The sequence below is a fragment of the Scyliorhinus canicula genome, chromosome 1, assembly GCF_902713615.1.
Source record: "Scyliorhinus canicula chromosome 1, sScyCan1.1, whole genome shotgun sequence".
NCBI lineage: Eukaryota > Metazoa > Chordata > Chondrichthyes > Carcharhiniformes > Scyliorhinidae > Scyliorhinus > Scyliorhinus canicula.
Genome location: NC_052146.1, coordinates 107,092,616 through 107,105,610, shown reverse-complemented (window position 1 = coordinate 107,105,610; position 12,995 = coordinate 107,092,616). Strand labels below are relative to the sequence as shown.

The 12,995-nt window shown below is 46.7% G+C and overlaps 1 protein-coding gene across 2 annotated transcripts in view; it reads right to left on the bottom strand.

Annotated features, from left to right (window-relative positions):
• LOC119966005 (parkin coregulated gene protein homolog) overlaps positions 1–12,995 on the bottom strand; it is a 433,653-nt gene that overhangs the window by 384,818 nt on the left and 35,840 nt on the right. The gene's annotated exons all lie outside the window — the stretch shown is intronic.

Below are 12,995 nucleotides of genomic sequence, written 5' to 3'. Positions count from 1 at the left end.
CTGTTAAGTACCTGAGGTCATTTATATTAGGTTGGGCCTCCCTCAAGACAGTGACACAGGGCTCCTATCAGTTCGAAAACCAGTGCAGGACCCCAGTTACTAGAACTAAATACCAGCCCATGCCACTGGATTACTAGTTCAATAGCTCTGCTACCAATTCTGCACTCAGCTGCTGTCCATGCATTTCCAAGTCCACCAAAAACAATCTACAATGGAATTTTTGGCCAATTTTTCTGCTCTCTATCCTGGACCAGTGATTGCCCATCTGATGTCAGTCTGGTTAAGATCATCAGCAGACAGCAGGACTGGTGCACGTGGCTCATGTCCACACCAGATAGGAAGATTTAATCATGGAGCCATTACAATTACTGATAGTGACATTGTAGCACAGTGGTTAGCACTGCTACCTCACATGCCATGGACCCAGTTTCGATTCTGGCCTTGGGTGACTGTGTGGGTGGAGTTTGCACTTTCTCCCCGTGTCTGAGTGGGTTTCCTCCAGGTGCTCCGGTTTCCTCCCACAGTCCAAAGATGTGCAGGGTAGGTGGATTGGCCAGGCTAAATTACTCCTTAGGGTGGGGTTGCAGGAATAGGGCAGGGAATTGGGCCTAGGTTAGGGTGATTTCTCGAATGGTTGGTATAGACTGGATGGGCTGAATGGCCTCCTTCTGCACTGTAGGAATTCTATGATTAACAAAATACTGGACAGAGGCCTCATTAGAAAATGCAATCAAAAGTATTTACGCCAAACTGCAAACCCCAAAATTAGAGTTTGTATAGCATTGCAGAAAAAGACCGTTTTGCCATGGTTTCATACATTTAAAAAATATCTAACTGTTGCTGAAAGGAAGCACAAAAGAAATCAGATGGCAACTGAATTAAACTCAGGCATTTTAGACTTTAGTAGATTTGAATGCGACAAATAGCCAATAATTAATCAAAGATTCTACATCCTTATGTTGCCCCGCATCCAAACTTGTATCCCAGTGACAGCCATCGGTATTCATTTTGATTACTAGACACTGCTTGTCTAAGTAATCCCGTGCGACCTCCTGCAGCTTTGTGCCTGGGACTCAGGTCATTTGAATTGCTGTTTTCCCCCGTGTCGTTGTGACAACTGCCAACTACTCTTCATGTTGGCAAAAAAGCCTGTGAGCCACAGAAAGAATCTGCGCTCTGCTGGAAGACACGCTTTTACAAAGGCAAAACAACTTTTTCGCCAAAATTGAAAAAAAAGCAGGTTTCAAGCTCCAGCTTCAGTTAGCTGAAATTCAGTTTCCGCACTCATTTACGTTAGACACTGATGTACTAAAGAGATAAAGAATGAGGACCAGTGAAGGATGGAGGGAATAATCATGAGGACATAAAACCACTTACAGTCATCTATTGAAAAATATTCTGATCTTCAACGACTGCCGATCAATGCTCACCGGTCTGGTATTACATATTGGTCCCCAGGGACGTATAAACCTTGGTTGTTGCCAACTAAATATATAAAAATGTCCATTTATGTTCAAATATGGTTAGCTTAAGTGCATGTCTTTTCTGACTTTTTAAAAAGTAACTGCGGTTTCCCCCTGCAAAGGCATTAAGCAAAAACAAATATATATTATTATATGGGTGCGTGTATATAAATCAAATTGTAAGCACATTTGGAATCAAAGCGTCTGTTGGTTTATCATTTTGTTCCCAACATTGCCCCTGTGGGAGTATTCGATTTAATTATTATAAAAATTACATTAAACATGAAAGGTATTTTCATCTATGCTCAAAAATTATTAAATTTTTGGCAGCGTGGTCACTGTAGGCTTGTTCTATATCAACTTCAGTTAAGCTTCTATAGTATTACCTGGCACAAAGCAATTTGGGACACCTAACAAGTCTTCTCAGTGGCATCTCTGAAATGTTGACTAACATCCCTCCCGGCCGTCAAATTACAGGATGCAGTTTTTTCCCCCAGTTGGCTCCATCAGGCCGAATAAGGTTCATATCGGGATGCCTCGGAAGTGCCAACATTGTGTGCCTAGGTGGCATGGTCAAAATGTGGATCGAAATCCTACGGTCACATCCCACATTGGGAGATGCAATGACGGGATAATCCAACCCCCCACCCCCACCCCCCACATCCCCGCTCTGTTGAGGAAGCAGGTGCAAATGCCCCATCTCCACCTCCACTTTGCCCAGACCATGCAAGTGTCAGGGTGAAGCTGGCTACATAAATATAAGTTGTTGTTGTCATATTAACGTGCTTGTGTTAATATGTGAACAGAATGATTTTACCTTAAGACTTGATTTCCTTTTGAATGATCTGCACCTGTCATTATTTAGTTTTATTCTCCATTTTACTCCTACGCTTGTGATCTGACTTCAAACTTTGGCAATTGTGATCTATAATTACTTGCGGGGAGGAATGCAAGCCTTCTCCTGATTATTTTTTTTCTCTCCATTATTCTCCATTTAACCCAGACAAGCTCTGGAGCTGGAAGCACGGACCCGCATCTAATGCTGATCGCTTATTTTCCTTAACCGATAAATATTCATGTCAGGGCAGCGTTTAGCTGCACAAAGCAACTTAACACAAGAATGAAGTTAAAACAAAACACTGGCCCGCGGTATCTATTCCATTCACAAGGCGTGCATCACAGGCCCATACGGCTCACTTGACCTCCCTGAGGGTGCTGGCTAATGACAATCATTGGAGAGTAAACAACTCTGAAGGTCGCAAATTCCATCATTGGGCCAATTTAAAATTCTTGTGGAATTCCGGAATACCAATTTAACACTGCCTAACTGCCTTACTCACCTCTGACTAGATACACTGTACATGTTCATGAACCTAGTACCAGTTGAAACATCGTCTGTTAACGAGTAAGTGAAAATCTATGTATATATTTATCCTCAGTTCTATTCTTAGCCGCCTAACATTAATTGTCACAGTGTGAGACTATTCTGCTCAACCACTACATCGGGAGGGTTATTTTCCTAATCGCTCTACACAGTTGTTGAATTTTGTACTCACTTCTCTAGTTCCACAAATAACTTGTTTCCTTCATATTTTCACTGCTTCTCGTCATTTTAAAAATGTGAATCATAAGACCATAGGATAGAAGAGCAAAATGAGGCCATTCGGCCCAATGCATCTGCTCTGCCATTCGATCATGGCTGATATGTTCCTCAGCCCCGTTCTCCTGCCTTCTCCCTATAACCCTTGATCCCTTTATTAATCCCAAATTCCCCTTATTAATCAAGAACACCAGGTTTGTGCTTGAGGTGCTGCTATCTACTGGTAATCATGGCCCCTCTCATTTTCCTTTTTTCCCCCTAATTGACCTAGGTCTGATCTGAGGTTCGATTTACATTTGATTTACATTAAACCAGGGCAGCACGGTAGCATGGTGGTTAGCATAAATGCTTCACAGCTCCAGGGTCCCAGGTTCGGTTCCCGGCTGGGTCACTGTCTGTGTGGAGTCTGCACATCCTCCCCGTGTGTGCGTGGGTTTCCTCCGGGTGCTCCGGTTTCCTCCCACAGTCCAAAGATGTGCGGGTTAGGTAGATTGGCCATGATAAATTGCCCATAGTGTCCTAAAAAGTAAGGTTGGGGGGGGGGGGTTGTTGGGTTACGGGTGTAGGGTGGATACGTGGGTTTGAGTAGGGTGATCATTGCTCGGCACAACATCGAGGGCCGAAGGGCCTGTTCTGTGCTGTACTGTTCTATGTTCTATTATGAAGCAACAACCCTTACTACTCCCAAACCTCAGCTTTGACAAAGGGTCATCTGGACTCAAAACGTTAGCTCTTTTCTCTCCCTCCAGATGCTGCCAGACCTGCTGAGATTTTCCAGCATTTTCTCTTTGGTCCCAAAGCTCTGTAATCATTTTGGCGTGAGAGTGTTCAGATATTTCAAAAAGCCTCACAATTGGAATTTTATCAGTGAACCAATTTAAAATTCAAGCAAATTCTACACGGTAGTCCCTCAGATAATTCCAGTGCATTTGGCAGGTGTGACCCATTGCTCCTAAAGTTATTCCAACTATACTTTATCCTCCCTATCCTCTTTGACAAGCACTGATAAGATCCTGCATAGTGTTCTTCTGTAGGCAGTACCTCAGGATTGAGGATGATTGATTTGATTTATTGTCACATGTACCGAAGTACAGTGAAAAGTATTTTTCTGGGGCCAAGGGAACGTACACAGTACGTACACAGTAGACAAAAAAAGAATAATCGACAGAATACATTGACAAATGGTACATCGACAAACAGTGATTGGTTACAGTGCGAAACAAGCAAAGCAATTATATGGGCAAGAGCAGCATAGGGCGTCGTGAATAATGTTCTTACAGATCAGTCCGAGGGAGAGGTTTTGAGGAGTCTAGTAGCTGCAGGGAAGAAGCTGTTCCTATGTATGGATGTGCAGGTCTTCAGACTTCTGTATCTTCTGCCTGGTGGAGGGGTCTGGAAGAGGGCAAAGCCTGGGTGGGAGGGGTCTCTGACAATGCCTTTCTGAGGCAGCGGGAGGTGTAGACAGAATCAAAATGAGGGTGGCAAGCTTGTGTGATGCGTTGGGCTGAGTTCACCACACTCTGCAGTTTCTTGCGGTCTTGGGCTGAGCAGTTGCCATACCAAGCTGTGATGCAGCCCGATAGGATGCTCTCTATCATACATCTGTAGAGGTTTGTGAGAGTCGATGCAGATATGTTAAATTTCTTTAGTTTCCGTAGGGAGTAGAGACATTGTTGGGCTTTCTTGACTGTTGTATCAATGTGAATGGACCAGGACAGATTGTTGGTGATGGTGACCCCCAGGATTGTAGGGCCAGGGAGATAACATCTGCTGCGTTACTTCCAATTCAGTTGGATGGATTTGGAGATGGATAACCGGCCTAATGCATGATCTGAAGACTCTGCCTCATGTGGGGCAGCTGGTGCTTGGAGGGCCAGGTAGTTGGACGTTTGAGCACTCTCTCCGATGCCTCGACTTTGTAAGTTCCTGACAAAGCTTCTTCATGTATTTGGTGCGTTCCTGGATTAATCTTCTCCATTTTGGCCAGTCACAGGCCAGAGTTGGCTATGAGTCTGCAGGGATGTTTGATCTCTTCAGGGATGCTTTTGGGACATCCTTAAAACTTTCTCTACTAACAACATTAGAATAGGTGATCTCTAATTCTCTGATCCATCTGATCATTTCTTGAAGAAAATAAAAATGCTCATTATTATTTCATGGATCTATGTATATATATTTAACCTCAAAGCCCTCTTCCATTCTAATTCCCTGGGTATGTAGCTAGGCATCATCTATTCGCTTGAAGATTCAAGGTGCATCTCAACTGGCCAGGAACCGTTCCGGATGCTGAAATCTTTAAGTTACTTGCCAGCCGCATTTCCTGGCATATTGTTATCTGCTTAGTTGATTGACTGCAACTGATAAGCTTAAAGTGTGAAAGCAGATGCAAAGAAGGAATGTAACACAACTGCCATTTCTCACCTCTAAACATGCCTGCATAAGAAAACCATAGTAATATAGCTGTTGGACATTTTTTAAATCTGAATTTTCTCAGAACTTGCATATCGTTAAAACAGAATGTCAATATAAAAACTGGAGGACCCACACAACTTGAGGCAAGATGTATCTATTTTGCCAAAATGGAGGTTATCAGTAATAACTGTGAAGCTTACTGAGGGCCTCTAGTTGGAAAACCAGGTATAGCAATATTACTGTGTATTCTTTATTTAGAAATAAATCGAATTTCAGTTTCACCTTTAGGTTTTTCTGCAGGACATGCATCATTTCGTGCTCTCATTTTACTTGATTTTAACCCTCTTTTCTCCAACAACAATTTGTATCTATATTGATCGATCGCACGTTATCCATCATCTTAAACTCAGCAAATGATGAGGCTTCTGTTTGACTTCAGAATTCGCTAATTAAATAAAAAATAATAACCAGTATTGCACCTTTAACACAAATGTCTGAACAATTAATATTGCACTTTTATTAGATTGAATTTCTTACATAAGAACAGAAGTCAAACATTCAGCCCTTTGAGCCTATTCCACTATGCCTGCATTCAAACAGTGACTACAACGCAGATATACTTCATTGATTGTACAGTGCATAGGGATACCCTGAGCTCTAGAAGGTACTGTATACTTTCTTTCCTTGTTTATTTGTTTCTTTCTTCTTTCCCTCTCGCTTTCATTCTCTCTTTCCTTCTGTCTCTCTAATTCTCCCACTCTTTTTCTCTCTTTCCTTCCGTCTCTCTATTTCTCTATTTAGAAGAATGATAGGTGATATCATTGAAATGTACAAAATTCTTAAGGGACCAGACAGGGGAGATGCTGAGAAAACGTTTCCCCTGGATGGAAATCACAAGGTCACAGTCTCAGAATTAGGGATCAGTCAATAAGCTTGGAGAGGAAGAGAAAGTTCTTCACTCAGAGGATTATGGTTCTTCGGAATTCTCCACCCCAGTGAGTTGTGTATGCTCAGTCACTGAGTCTATCCAAAGATCGAGGTCCATAGAATGAAGAGATGTGGGGGTGGTGTGGGAAGGTGGAGTTGAGTTAAAAGATCAGCAATGGTGAATGATTGTGAAATGATGGGACAAGCTAGCAAAACCAGCTCCTATTTATGTGGCTGCTGTTCTTTCATACAGGTAGCTGACATTGCATGTACACATGTGTGGGGCCTGCGCCTGCCCCCTCAACACTTGCTGAACGCTCAGATGCTGGAGTGGAAAGTGCAACAATGTCACTCTGCAGCTTTGATTGGTCAAAGCAGCTCTGGCCCGGGACTTTTAAATGATCCAGTGGCAGCGGGGGCTGTAGTTGGGAGTTTACAGGTGGAATCTTCCTTTACGCAAGACAACCCAAAACCCGGGGTGGGGTTTGACCATCAGAATAATGTGCACCTCTGGTGTTAACTTCTTTAAGCATGGAGGTGTTTCGGGAGGCAAGGGTGTTGGCTTTGGACATTCAATGCTGCTGTTCACAAGCGACAGTTGGTGAGTTTAAGCTTCCCAACTGACCCCGATCCGATTTCTACCCTGAGGCTAAAACCAATGCCAAAATTGCAAAGCGATAGGTTTTATCTTAATGACAATAAATTTGGTTTGGAGCCTCCTTTGCTAAAATGACAAAACGCCCATGTTCTCCTCCAAGAAAATGATGTTTCCCCAGTATTTCCAGGCTACATTTTGGACATCCACACTCCCCACATTTTTGTTTTGAAAACTGCTGACCTGGTAGGTTTTTAAATCGAGTAGGAAAGGTGTTTGTATACTTTTTATGTAGCTGAGGCTTACAGTAAGGCCATGTCCTGCCAATCCACCCCTTCCCCCACGTCCTCCTTGTCAGACAAGGCCTGGTGTTCCTCCTCATCCTCCTCCTCCAGCACATCGCCCCTCCGCTGAGCGATGTTGAGGAGGACGCAGCAGGCCGCCACGATGCCGATGACCCTCTCAGCGTCATACTGGAGGGCCCCTCCAGAGTGGTCCAGGCATCTGAACTGTATCTTCAGGATGCCGAAGCACTGCTCGATCACACATTATATGGTTATATGAGCGGTCTCGGCGTCAGTCTATGGCCTCCGGATAGATGCCATCTTCCACGACCGCAGTGGATAACCCCTGTCACCCAGGATCCAACTACCAGCCAGGAATAGGGGAGGGGGGTCCTCGATTAGGCCGGGAATCGTCGAGTGTGCCAGGATGAAGGCGTTGTGCACCCTGCCCAGGTATCGGGCACAGACGTGCATGATGCAAGCTGATGGTCACATATCAGCTGCACATTCATCGAATGGAAGCCCTTTTAGTTTTTGTAGAGCAACCTTTCACCTGCAGATGCTCGTAGGGTGACATGCACCCCGTTGATCACCCTGGGGACCCAATGGCAGCGAACCCAGCTGCCCGGCATCCTTGTGGGATCGGTCCACATTGAAATGGATGTATTGTGCCGACCGGACATATACGGCCCCCACGATGGCACGGATGCACCTGTGTACTGAGCTCTGTGAGATTCCAGACAGGTCCCTACTCGGTGACTGGAAGAAGCCCGTGGCGTTTAAGTTCAGGGCAACCGCCTCCTTAACGACCACCGGGTGCGGGTGTCCTCTCCCATTCCGCCACGGTACCAGGTGTACCTTGATCAGCAGATATTTCGCACTGTCTTCCTGCTCAGCCAGAATCTTCAATGGCATGCCTGGTCCGGCAGGTCCTCGACAGCCCGTGCCGGTACACATGGGGCCTCATGCTACACGTCCTTTGCACCTTTTCCTCCTTGGTCTGTTGGACGGCCGGCTCTCCATCCTGTGCGGCTGTCTCCTGTTCCTCTGGGGTATGCTCTGCTCCTGCTTGCTCCACTGCTGCCGCTTCCTCCTCCTCGAGCAGTTCCAGCTCGTACAGCCACAGGGCATCCCCCAGGCCTGAGGCAACTAGGAGGAAGGCCAACATTGCTAGTTATATTCCAATATCCATTGTCTGATGGGGGTGAGAGGTCGACATGTTAGCATGGTGCGTACTGCCCTGCCCAACCAGATCCATCAGGCTACATGGTGGCCCCAGCTGGCACTGCGAACCCTGCCCCCGCATGTCACCCCCCCCTCCCATCCCACATCCCTGGCCGTGTAAATGCCCAGCACTGTGGGGCCCCTGGCACCAGTACCTGCTGTCGGGGTACCATTTTCTGGTGTTGTCCATGCCAGCAGTACGCTCCACGGCCCTCACTTGCCGCCCCCCGTAGGGGCTACAGTGGGCATTGTCCTTGTTTGGGTCGCCTGATGACCCCAGCAAGTGGCGGTAGTTGAGGGTGGTATGTCAGAGGGTGGGGTGGAGGATGAGGACTGGGGTGCGGGGATGGAGGGATGGGGACACACATACGGCCAGTGTCACTGCAGAATCAAAGCCACGGTGGGTGTTGAGTAGGGTACGAGCAGGCTGAAGCAATGGCGGTCCGTGCCTGGGTGCTGCCCAAATCCCATGGGGGGGGGGTCGCCCCGCCGATACGGCCCGTTCTGCCATCACCACCCCCCCTCCACACACCCCGGCCCTGGCAGGTTCCACCTCCACCCCACCCACCACCCCCCTAGCCAGACCGGCCAGTGTCCGGCCCAGCAGCCCAAAGTAGTGCCTCTCTGTGTCCTACTTCCTCTCTCCATATGTCATTAGCCATGAGCTGGTTTCCCGATTTTTCAAAGCACAAGTGAACCTCGCCCTCGGGAATTCGACCAATTGGAGGCGGAGAATCGTGGAGGCCCCAGAGAATACCAGCTCGAACCCGCTAATAATATGCCAACGGTGTTTACTGTACGTGCATTCTGGAACACATCGACACCGCTGTCGAGGCGACGGAGAATTGCGATTTGGCGTGAAATCGGCACCCGCAGTGATTTTGGCGTTGAAACCGATTCTCTACCCAATCGCTTTTCCAATTCCAGCCTCGGCCGAGGAGAATCCCGCCTCTAGTCTATTATATAGGGCAGAGATAATAATGGGAGTGTGTTGGTATTTTCCAGACATGCTCCCACCACACCGCTGGCTCTCCGTGATATCGCTCCCACTGACGTCTCCCCTGAAATATGTCCGGCCATAATTGACAATCCTCCTCTAGGTTTCCTTAGAAACTAGAAGAGTATGTTTTCCTTCTCAGTGTCCCTTTTCCGTGAGACTCTGTCAACAAAAAAAAATGCAAGCTTTGAAAACACAGATTGCACCACAACATCCATTGACACTTCCCTATCGTCTGCAATAGCCAACTCATCAAAAAAATTCATAATTTCATAAAGCCAACACTTTCTTCACAAATTCAAACCGATTTGCTTTGATTAGTTGATGCTCATCCAAGGGCTCAGTCACAGGTTGGGATTTTCCTAAAGACGTCTGCCCTTTGGCTGGTCCGGTGAATTTTCCATTCTGTCCGTGACAATTCCTACCTTAGGCGGGACAGAAAATCATGGCCACCATTCTAGATTCCACTAACCTGTACATAATTGATGTTAAACTGACAAGTCTGTAGCTACCTAGTTTCTTTTGCCCCTTCCTAAATAATGGCGAGACGGGTGAAGTTTTTCAACCTGAAGGTAGAGCTTTGGAAAATTAGGAGCAAAAACAGTGGAACATGGCTTGGGGGTTGCGGAAAATCCCATCCGTTGACTTTTAGAGATGTGTGGTTTTCTATCGTGCCAAGTATTTCTATAGATAGTTCTGACTGTAGTTTGTTTTGCCCATTAATGGTCCAGCTCAGTCTATCCCAGTCAATTCTTCTTTTCATCCCTTCAAAGTTTGATTTACTTAAAATTAAAATCTTGCTTTATGATTCTTTCAATTCCATCTCAAACATAAAACCACATTCTGCTCACTATTTGGAAGGTCAGTCTCGGAATCTGGCTTGTGTTATCTCTCTGAAGCTACAGTAGCTCTGTCTCCAACTAATGTTGGCTTTAAAAACAAATTTCAAAAATTAAAAAAATATAACCTGTTTCTCATTAAACAAGTGCATTCCAGAATTAGGTCCATGGTCCAACAAGACTATCCAGATGCCATGATTAGTGTACTTGAAGACCTTCATGCCAATATGGCTTTCAACAAGTAAAGCAAACACCACTGAAACACATTTATTGGCGGAGCCAAAAATATCAGATGAGCTGCAGCCAAAGTCATTTTGTCTGCCATAATTTCCCTTGATGTTTAAAATTTGGGAAATAAAAGAAACATGTGATTTGAAGCTATGTCCATTTTGCTCATAATCAACAAATAATTAATTTTCTTTGGTTTTAATAAATCATCAAATATTCTTTCATGTCAGAATTTTGAAATAGAGATTAAGATAGGGTAGCACAGTGGTTAGCACAGCTGCCACACAGCACCAGGGATCCGGGTTCAATTTCGCTTTGGGTGACTGGCTGTGTAGAATTTGCATTTTCTCCCCATGCCTGCGTGGGTTTCCTCCGGGTGCCCTCCCACAGTCCAAAGATGCGCAGGTTAGAGGGATTGGCCATGCTAAATTGCCCATTATAGGTTCATAAGTTCATAAGATATAGGAGCAGAATTAAGCCATTTGGCCCATTGGGTCTGCTCTGCCATTCTATCATGGCTGATATGTTCCTCATCTGCTATCTACAATGCTACAGACCAAGAGCTGGATTGCAAAATCAGCCAGAGCATCTCCTCCCTAGAACACATGATCTAGGAGCAGGAGTATGCAATTTAGCCTCCTGAGCCGAAACACCTTCAATGTGATCATGGCTGATCCCATCTTGGCCTCAACTCCACTGTCCTGCCCGTTCTCCATAACCCTTCAGCCCAATACCCTTCAACCCAATACCAATTAAAAATCTGTCTAACTCCTCCTTAAATTTACTCACTGTCCCTGCATCCACCACACTCTGGGGTAGTGAATTCCACAGATTCACAACCCTTTGGGGAAGTAGGGCGGGATTCTCTGACCCTGGGTCTGGTTGGAGAATCACCAGGGGAGGGGGCGCGATTCGCGCAATGCCACCCCGCCGATTCTCCGGTGACCGGAGAATTGGCGCCATTGGCGCGGCGCCGGTTGGGGGCCGCTCTACGCAGCCACCCCCCTCCCGGCGATTCTCCGCACGCGTTGGGCCTAGTAGCCGCCGAGATAGGCCGAGTCCCATCGGTGCTGTTCACATGTGGTCCGACCCGGTGGGACCTTGGCATTCATCCTGCGGGGGGCTGCCTGGTGGGGGTGGAGGGGTGATCCAACCCCAGTGGGGGGGGGGGGGGGGGGGCGGGGGGCTCCACCGTGGCCTGGCTCGCGATCGGGGCCTACCAATCGGTGGGATGGCTTCTCCTGGTGGGGGATTATTTTACTCCGCGCCGGGCTCCTGAAGCTCTCCGCCAAGTTGCGTCGGGACCAGCGTGGAGAAGGCAACTAGCGGGCATGCGCGGGTTTGCTCCGGTCACAATGCGCATGCATGAATTCGCGCCGGCCACATCACGCATGTGCCAACCCGCTGCGCCCGTTTGACGCCGGTGTCGGCAGCTGGAGCTGCGTGAGTCGTTCCATTGCCGCGTTGGCCCCCTGTGAGGCGCAGGAGCGCTGATCCTGGGGGCCTGTTGACCACAAGAGGAAGCATCAGGTCCACATCTACTTTATCCATACCTTTTAGCATTTTGTGTACCTCAATTAGAGAAGGAAATCTGCTGTCTTTACTCAGCCTGGCCCATATTTGACTCCAAACCAACAGTATGGTTTCAGCTAGCAGTCCAATGCCCTTTTGAATGCCTCAATTGAACCTGCGTCCACCACACTCTTCGGCAGTACATTCTAGACCCAACCACTCATCAGGTAAAAAGGTTTTCTTTTGTGTCACCATCACTTTGTTTGCCAATTACTTTAAATATGTGCCCTCTCATTCTCAATCACATGTGGGAACGTTTTATCCCAATCAACTCTATTCAGACCTCTCATGATTTTGAGTATCTCTATCAAATCTCCTCTCAATCTTCTCTTCTGCAAGGAAAACATTCTCAACTTCTCCAGTCCATCTTGAAAACTGAAGTTCTTCATTCCGACAACCATTTTTGTAAATCTTTTCTGCACTCTCACGAATACCTTCACGTATTTCCCAAAGTGCAGCATCCAGAACTGCCCTCAGCACCATAGGCAGCAATGCTAACCTCTGTGCCACCACGTTGCCCTTCTCCACCTTTTGAAGGTGCCATCCATTATTGCAGGAGCAAACCTGTATTTCGATTCGGTCAAAGTGCTGCCTCATTTGGTACTGGAGTATGGCTATTACCACTGGGCCCCTCGAGTGTTTGGCTGGGCTGATGCACGATCAATTGCACAAAGACTCGAGTTGGGTACAATTGAGGCTTTATTGCTCTAAGATGTGTGGCCTCCCACAGCAGCTGGCGAAGTGGCTGCAGCATGGAGGACACACATATTTATACTCCGCCTATTGGGCGGAGCCAGCAGGCAGGGACTACCAACGTACCTGTAGTACAGGTCCTACCATACATCACCTAATCG